At 37.0% G+C, this 9,782-nt stretch overlaps 1 protein-coding gene across 2 annotated transcripts in view; it reads left to right on the top strand.

The window, feature by feature from the left end:
• Window positions 1-402: 402 nt before the first annotated feature.
• LOC134740805 (uncharacterized) overlaps window positions 403-9,782 on the top strand; it is a 43,162-nt gene continuing 33,782 nt past the window's right edge. Inside the window, exon 1 of one of the 2 annotated variants that reach the window (XM_063673425.1) lies at window positions 403-1,476. The gene's annotated coding sequence lies outside the window, so the exon portion shown is untranslated. The remainder of the gene's footprint in view (window positions 1,477-9,782) is intronic. The other variant, XM_063673424.1, reaches the window with a different exon arrangement.

Raw genomic sequence — 9,782 nt, 5'->3', positions numbered from 1 at the left:
TCGCACAGGATAGGAACGAATGGCGAAATCTAGTATGAGGCCAATCCACTTCGAAGAGCCAGCGAAGTAAGTATTACTCGTTAATCAAATTGGAATTACCTTGTAAAGTCAAGAATTCCAAACCCTTATGTAGTTCCAAATCCAAATGCTTGACGTCAGTTAGACTTCAACACCAAACCAAAGAAAATGTGGAAAGAACCTAAGACTTAGGGTCGCGAGTGGTCGCGAGATGCGCACAATCTCGCGATTGAAACACAGAAACATATAAGTGCCAGTATTTATTGGCGCTGCGCGCGCGTGGACGTGTTATCGTCGTTGTGAGTCACATAGTAAACCAATATATACGCGTGAAGTGGCGGGAACTGTGACAGGTGATTTTCAATGAACGGTGTGCGGTCTACTCCGGTTTTTTACGTTTAATCGTATTTTACGTGGTGTAGGTCATGTGAGTCATGTCATGCTGAATATTTTCGACCAAACTTCTCGATTAAATATAGGATAAGTACTTAGCCATTTCTTTCGGGATTTTAAGGTTGATCATGAAGTTAAAATTAATCAATATTTTCCACACATTTACCTCGTAAAGTGTAGCTTAACGTTGAAAACTGTATTTAATTAAACCAGATAAAAGTCAGATTTATATAATCTGACAATTTATTTGGAAATTAAAGATTTTTTTTTGGTTATTCATGTATAATATTGTAATAATAAATATAATAATTCTGACTATATACGTCCCACGTCCCACTGTTGGGCACAGGCCTCCTCTCATGCGTGGGAGGAGTGAATAATAAAGCTCTTACATTTTCGTGAAAATCACCCTTACAGGACCCTGTATCACAAAAATGTACATTTTTATGAAATAAAGAATTTTGTATTTTGTATTTGTAAATGTATAAAATCTGTTAATAATTTAATATTAATATTTACTTATAGTTATCATCCTCAGTACATCTCGCTCGCGTTGATTCATTGATAACAATCTTAGATCAAGATCAAATAAATAACTCTTTTTATCTAAACAAGTGCCTCCATAGATTGCGTGTTTATAACTAATATTTATAACTGATGGAAATGACAAGAAGCAAGAATTACGTGGACTATAAACAACAAAAGTAAATTGTTAAGGAAACATGTTATTTCTATAGCACTTCACTCGTGGGAACCGACAGCGAGATAACTAGCAATCTTTGTGACCGTGACTTGAATGATAAATAAATCGTAAACCGACTATAAATATACAATACATAAAAACAATTAATAATAGTGTGGAAATCGTGTTGTGTAATTAAAGGTGAAATACATATACATACCTATACATATTCAAAGATATTTGTGGATTTATGAGAGTTGGGAAATCGTGTGGAACAAAATAGGTATATGGAAAAGAATACTAGTGTTCTATGGATAAAACAGTGAAGTGTTTGAAGCAGTGTATTATTTGAGAAAAACGGAATTTGCTTATATTCTCCTACGGTAAGTCGAAACTAAATACGAAACATTTCACACCACATCAGATCATTTCCATCTTTAAAACTTAGATGGTTGGCAGAACCTGTGCGGGTGGCTGTGGGGGGTGGTGAGTACTCGATAAAGGTGCTCTCGCAAAAGGCAAAGAGGGTGAATGAAACGCCGGAGTGGGTAGGGCCAAGTTCTCCCTCCTCTCTCGCCAGTTGAGAGGGGACAGGAGCGGCGAGTCCTACATACCCCCCATCAATGGCCTTCCCGCGGCTGGGCTGTATTCTTTTTGCCTATTTTCATAAATAACTTCTAAACTGTTTATCCTAAAATTATAAAAAATATATACTTACTTGAGATTGTTACAATGAGCTCTTTCATTTGATATGTAACACGATAGTTTGATAGTTCATAAGAGACTGGTTAGACGTGGACAGTACAGAAAAACTAATTCGCATGACTACGGATAGAACGGCATATAGGCATAAGGTCGCCAACCTCTGGGACGGAGAAGGCACTTGAAGAAGAAGACGATAGTTTGAAAAACTTTAAGATAAGATAAAGATAAAAATCAATTTATTCAAGTAGGATCTGTTGGATCGCTTTTGCATCGTCAAAAATTTAATACTAAACTAGAAATAAAGCATGCATGCGCATAAAGTGCGATTACCTAATGGTAGTTATTTTTTCATTTTTTCATTTACCCCCCAGAAGGGGGCCCATTGTTTAAAATCCATTTGTTTACGTTACATGTCTGTCTTTGGGTCACAAACTTACATATGTGTACCATATTTCAACTTAATTGGTCCAGTAGTTTTGGAGAAAATAGGCTGTGACAGACGGACAGACAGACAGACGCACGAGTGATCCTATAAGGGTTCCTTTTTTTTCTTTTTGAGGTACGGAACCCTAAAAATCGTCAACGGCAACGATGGCGTGCGGTTCCCATACAAGTTGTAGTCAGGTTTCGGGTTGCAGTTCTTGCTGAGTTAAAACTGATACAGACATATTATATTAAATAAATGTCAAGTTCATAATATATTTTCACCTCAGAACAAGCCTACTTTCGTCACTCCCTGGAGTGAAGAAAGTGCGACTTCCCTCACTCCAGAGAGTGAAACAAAGTAGCTTTTTAATTTAGTGAAGGCCATGAACTGCCACTTCATACTTTTATTACATTCTTTTTTTGTTTCTCTGTATTATTCTATGTAATTCGAAATACATTTTAACCTTTAATATGTTCTCGCTACTGAGGTGAAAAATTATGTGTGCAACACGAGAGCAAAGTTATTTTACATCTCGTGTTTTTGAGTCCCTCGCTACGCTCAAGATTTCGCTTTCTCGGGACTCGGGACTCAAAACTTTCCTCTCTTGTTGCACAAATAACTATTTCAACACACACTGCATTCTTCATAATTAAACCAAGCGTATGTATTTGCGCTTAAAACTGAGCAAAACAAGTTACATCACGAATATCACGATCATCTTGTTATTTACAACGCTTTAGCGGCTCACACAGTGACTAACTAAGGAAGTAGGTAGGTATATCCGTGTGTATTCCACGATTGTGGCTTCGCTGTGGCAGATAGCAGTGTCAGTGTGTGAATAGCCTTAAATAACTATAAATTGGCTGCTGACAGATTTAATGATAGCACAGAAGAAATTATTGTATTTTTTGCAGAAGTATCACTGTCTAACAAAACCTCGCGATCTTCTGTTTTCTAGGTATGTTTGACAGCAGAAGTGAATAGTGTTGTTGATGTCCCAACGCATAAATATTAACACTCACACTTTCGATTGTCTAGAGTTGTAGATGTAGGTTAGGTTCAATTCGTTCAATATTCGTATACTCGTGATTAAATCAGTAATGAATACCTATTTATGTATTCTCAGAATTATTGTCAGTTAAATTGCAGCTGGGAGCCGATGAATGCATTCCACGCAGAATCCCACCTTGTGGCGACTGATGAGGGAATCCTGTATTTTAGTGTAGATATTATTATATTCAACGCTCGATAAGTTTATGAAAACTAAAAGTGAAGAATACAATTTGGCACATTTTATTGCCTACAATAAAATTAATTATACAATAAATATTTTTAAAGAAAAACATGTCACAGTTGTAGCACGTGCAACTTTTTTGGACTAACAAAACCTTGAATTCCGTAAATATGTATTATGTATTACGTCTGCCACGTTATAATTATAAGCTTTATAAGATAAGTTAGAAGTGTTAGAACTCTACTAATAAAAACGAGATAATTTGATATTAGGTATGACTTGCACTTTTTTTAGCAATATTTCGTGCCTACTCGTACGTTGTACAAAACTGACTGTCATGTCAATCTAAATTTCTAAAGTGGTAATTTAAACTGGTGGAACTCATAGTGAGTATTATATTCTTTGAACTCAACTCGCTGGGCTGGAGCCGTTAACGTTGATTTATTATTATTTATTTATTTAATAAAATACAGAGTATTTATACAATAATCATAGCCCCGCAAAACTCAATAATGAGTTTGACTGTGGGGTCATCAGTCTCTAGTTACATATGTACTTAACTTAATTTTATAGTAGTGCAATTACTACAAAATATTGAGGTAGTGTATTTTTAACATAGATTTAAATTTAGACTTCTTATTTTCACATCTTAATGCCGTGAGGGAGTTTCGAACTTTCTAATCTTGTTATAATTATGATACGGTTACGGTTATGGATATGAATGTCAGATGTCAACAGTGAAAAATCATATCCATAATCGTTTTATAACAAGAATATAAAGTTCGAAGATTTCTTTAACGCTTTCTGGTTGAACTTCAAAATGGTGTATCGAATCGAATAATATTGATAGCTTATTATGTAGTGAACTAACGTGGAAGTGTGTGCAGCTAATGAAGAAATAGTTTTGAAACGCGTTTAACAATACTTTAGACAACACCCGGCAGTCCATCGCGGCTAATTTTGTAAAGTTCAGCTATCACTTTGCAGCAACTACCGGATAACGTCATGCTCTATAAGCATATTTTTGTCATCATAACCTTGTCATCAATTGGCCAGATCATCATCAGTGATCTATGGGAGTAAAACTTTAACAAAACTTGTCAAGCGAATATAAAAGAGTGCTTACAGCCATAACAATATTCATATACCCAGCCACCCACATATTGTAAACTCGAGATTCCGATATACAATCAATATTCGTATTTTTCTTGGTTGAAAGTTTTTCTATAAGTCAGTCCCGCAAGTTTTACTCCCTTAAGTTCCGATCATTGATCATCATAAATGTGATGGAAGCCATTTTTCAAAAGAAGGTTTCGTCTATGGAGTGTAGAAGTAAAAGGAGGAAAATCTCTATATATGAATAATGACCATCAAAAAACAGTAATTTGGCGGCGCCACTATACATCGAAGTACCTAGACCATACACCTAGTATTTTATATAGATGTGCACCCGTGCGACCGTGAGGGACAGAACATACGCAATGCAACAAAATTAAAAACACGTTTTAAAATTCCTGACAACATACCAAAAACATCCTACGTAATTTGGTCGGGTTATTTGTTGCCCCTCCCCAATTTCATCTCTACATTATTATACCTCTATGGTTCATGTCATAGTCTCCTATATATATTACAATACTCTTTGGTCCCAGAGCCTACATAGCGCCACCGGAGAGATTAGGAACTATTATTTACAGCTGAAAGCTTGTCACTATGGATGGTAAAGAAAGGATCGCAATCTCTTATGGCAGTATTGTTGTAAAAGTGACCGCGTTAAGCTTTAAATAATAGTTCCTAATCTCTCCGGTGGCGCTAGTTAGGCTCTGGGACATGAGTATAACGTGAACCATATAAGGCAACAAATAACCCGACCAAATTACGTAGGTTGTTTTTGGTAGTATTTCGGTGTATGGTGGCGCCGCCTAATTACTGTTTTTTGATGGACACTTTTTATACATAGAGATTTGGCTCCTTTATACAGTCTCCATGCTTGTCACTTTTGCAACAGTTCTGCCATAAGAGATTGTCGTCCTTTCTATACCGTCATTGTTTCTTCAACAAGAAATCTCACCGTTGACAGCTGATAGATCCATTAACGTTTATAAATAGGAATAACTATCTGAATAGGCCTCCGTATCGCAATCAGATTTCACTTCTATTTGTCTACACACACGCGCGCACCCACGCACACGCAGACACATTGATAATGCGTTTTATTTGTATTGGGATCGGCCCCTGCCAACAAGTGTGTTTGATTTCGGGAGTATTCAATTAAATTATTCTTTCCGCTTTCTCTATAATTTTGGCGCGTGATACGTTTTGTCCAATTGTCCATTCGCGATTGACCATTCGGGATGTTGGGTCAGGACAGTTTCTATCAGGAAATTTCAACATGGAAATTAAAATGTGGACCATTTAGACTTACTGTCCGCGCGCGAATTCCGTGCACGGCTGAGGAATGTTAGGAATGTTGGGCGTCGTGACAGTGATGGTGACTAGTGTCATTTTGTACGTACGGACGCGGCGCACCCATTATTATTTTTACGTTTAAACGTAATAAAAAAAAAATTAAAAAATTAAAATTTAAATTAAATTAAAAAAAAACCGGTCAAGTGCGAGTCGGACTCGCCCACCGAGGGTTCCGTACTTTTTAGTATTTGTTGTTATAGCGGCAACAGAAATACATCATCTGAAAATTTCAACTGTCTAGCTATCACGGTTCATATGAGATATAGCTTGGTGACAGACGGACAGACGGACAGACGGACAGACAGGCAGATAGACAGACAGCCAGACAGGCAGACAGACAGACAGCGAATTCTTAGTAATAGGGGCCCGTTTTTACCATTTGGGTACGGAACCCTAAAAACTGCACATTGATACTATCTGCCACACCTGTTTGTCCCAAAGTCCCAAGAATTCTATCAGCTGAATCAGTTGTTTTGGTACGATTACTTGTTCAATATATGTAATTAGTACCTAAGTATGACCGAGAGACTGGTAAAATACAATAACGAAGAGGAACTGAATGCGAATGTTAATAATATAGATAGAACTGATTCCAGTGATGAAGATGATCTAACGCCTATGGATGTTGCAATTTCCTCGCTATAGTGAGGTGAAAAGTTTTGTGTTACACACGGGTGCAAATGTATTTTACTTCTCGTGTGTTGAATTGAAACACTCGCGGGTAAATACAACTTTGCACCCTTGAACAAATAACTCCTTCGTATTTTCTCGGAAACGTTCGTATTTGCCATGCTACTTCAGTCAACCTCAGTACTTTTTCTACCGAGACTGACTGAAATGCACGTTCGTACGTTCAGTAAAAATACGATGAAAAATAATTACGCACTACATCTGTAGAAACAGCTAAAGCATGACACTAAAATCTTCATTTGTAAACGAGACAATGTCCGGTGTCAAATGGAAATGTATTCAAAAATTGGCCTCCGCGGCTCGTCTCACTTCAACGTGGCCAGTTCGAAAACAGCCTAACTCACTATATATTCCTAAGTGATTTTAGCTGTTTTCGAATAAACGGGTGCGTTTGCATTCTTTGCAAATATCCGACAGTGTGACGGAGCTAGGTAAGTAGATATAAATAGTTTACCTTCGTCTGACCTACACATTTTCTACTTATTATTATTACTTATATAATATATTATGAATAAGAATGAGCCTAGGACAAACACGTCTGCGGTATGGTAGTCCCACAGCCTCAAATACAAGATGAATGATGTAAGACAACTTGCGATCACCACACTCCCGTACTAATTTAGTAGGGAAACACGACTGTTTATTTCAATTGCGTCCACGTTTTGGACCTGAAGCGTCCTACAGGGTAGAAAAAAATGAAAAACTTTTATTTCAGGCAACTATACAGTGATAAATAAATATCTTGAAACAAGCAGTACAAATATATCTTTTTTAGGTTAAAACTCTTCCTTGTTGGGTCGCTTTACGTTGACGTTCAGTCGGAACGCTCACCACTAAAGAATAAAAACTCGCATTGTATTCATCCAACTTCACGACTCTCAGGAGTCTCAGGAAGAATCCGAACTTTACTCGTACAAATCTTTGTATAGATCGAATCATATCAATTGAGCTAATGCACTTACCTGTTTACTCAATGAGTCTCAAGAATACAATGCCATTGAGTGGTAAACCACAAATTATAACTACCTCGTAGTAAAAGCAGATTATAACCGCCTTGAAATGTTACTATAGATTAACGACTCTATTTTTTTAACAATAGGCTACAAAATACACTAACTAAATAATGGCTAACATAACTTTATTTGCATTTTACAACCGTCGACACCCAAAACGAATGCACTCTGTAGAAAACCATTTGTTCCAACATGTTTTTAGACCATTTTACCATTCAACAAGGAATAAGGTTAAAAATTTAATATACATTCAATGCACTTTTTGTAAGTAACTAGTTGGCGGCTACGAGAACAAAAGCAGATAATAGTATTGTAATAATACAATGCCATTGTTAGTACAGGTAAGTGCATTAGCTCAGTTGATATGATTCGATCTATACCTAATAACGGGTCTCTTAAAGTGGGGTCCACGGACCCCTTAGGGGTCCGTAGCATGTTTATCGTGGGTCCGCACTCCGCAGTAAGTCAGTTACCTACTTTAAATATACTTATTAGAAAATTTTGTAGTAAACTTGACGAAATCTAAGTGTAATGAAACTTAATTAAAAAAAAATATAGATAAGGGTTTTTATTATTTTCCTAAAATATTTTTTGACCGGGGTCCGTGGAAATATTTAAATTGTGAAAATGGTCCGTGACTGCAAAAAGTTTAAGAAACCCTGCCTAATAATCTTAATCTTAAAGTCGTTGTCAATAGAATAGAATTTTGTTAGCGTTTGACACATTACCTAACATTTTTACGAAGGTTATTTTCGCTGAAATATTAATAATTAACATTTAATTTGACTAAAAATTTATATAAATACAATATTTAAGTATATAGACTGTTGATTGTTGGTTGTCCTTTTAAAGAGCGAGATTACGAAGTAATGAAGGTACAACGGTTTGTTCACATTGTTTGCAAGTTCTATTGACGACGACTTTACCCAACTTTACTGAGTTTTTGTATCCAGATTCCAGTGTAAGTGGTCCTTGTCAGTATGACTGGATAGGCAAAGAAGTCGTCGACCGTATGAACCAGTTTTAATTATGTAAATGTCATGGATTTCGACGCAAAAGCTCTCGTTTATACAGTCTGAGAGTAGGGTTGCAAAAGTCAGGATTTCCCTTGACAGGATTTTTGGTCCTATTTCAGGATAGCACATGACGAGATTGGCGATTGTCAGGGTTTCTTAGAAACCTCAACTAACCTAGAAGTTAGCTAAAAGTTTGAATTTGGGCACAGGAATAGGAAGGTAAAGCCTGACCAGTAATATATGAGCATTGTCAAGAGGGCGCTGCATGTCCATTAGTTCCAGTGAAATTCCGCAACATGGCGCGTGATCATAATATGATACGATATAAATAATATGATATAAATATATTATATTTCTGGTCAGGCTTTAATGCTGTAGCTACACCGTACGCTGGCGAGTTAAGGGGTACAGCCCACTGGGTATTTTTGGAAGAAATTACCGTCCAAGAAAAACCAGGATTTTTAGGGTGAAAATTTCGTCGCTTCTAACAATAAAGCTCGCTTGAAATATATGTGGTGTTTTCTATAAAAAGGGACCTTATTGTCGATGGCGCTTACGCGATTATAAACGATGCTTCGACATAAATACAATGCCGCGCGACGCTGTGCGGCGTAAGTGCCATCGATAATAAGGTCCCTTTTCATAGAAAATGCCCCATATCGCTTATCCACTTGACCTTGAGTGTCTGTTATTGAATAGTTTTAGTTAGCGAGTTGTTTATGTGATCGAATTATCTGTACAATTTGAAGCATTCAGTGATTGGCCGTTATCGAGTGTGGCGTAAACACGCGCCGGAGATTACGCACAGTGCTGAGTTTAATTATTTGTTAATAAAAACCGGCCAAGTGCGAGTCGGACTCGCGCACTAAGGGTTCCGTACCATTACGGAAAAAACAGCAAAAAAATCACGTTTGTTGTAAGGGAGCCCCATTTAAAAATTCAATTAATTTATTAAACAATAACTTTATTTTCTATTAAAACAATAGTGAGCTAAAAACATAATGACCTAAACTAAAAAAAACTTTCAAATAAAAAATCTGACCTAGGTCTCGGTCGTGTGGTAGGGTGCCCAGAAGGCTGGCCGCATTTCCGCGCTGTATAGCTATGCTGATGCGCTGCGCGGACGGACGGACAG

The sequence above is a fragment of the Cydia strobilella genome, chromosome 4 (genome assembly GCF_947568885.1).
Source record: "Cydia strobilella chromosome 4, ilCydStro3.1, whole genome shotgun sequence".
Lineage (NCBI taxonomy): Eukaryota > Metazoa > Arthropoda > Insecta > Lepidoptera > Tortricidae > Cydia > Cydia strobilella.
The sequence above is the reverse complement of the archived record's forward strand: the minus strand, read 5'-3'. Positions and strand labels throughout refer to the sequence as shown.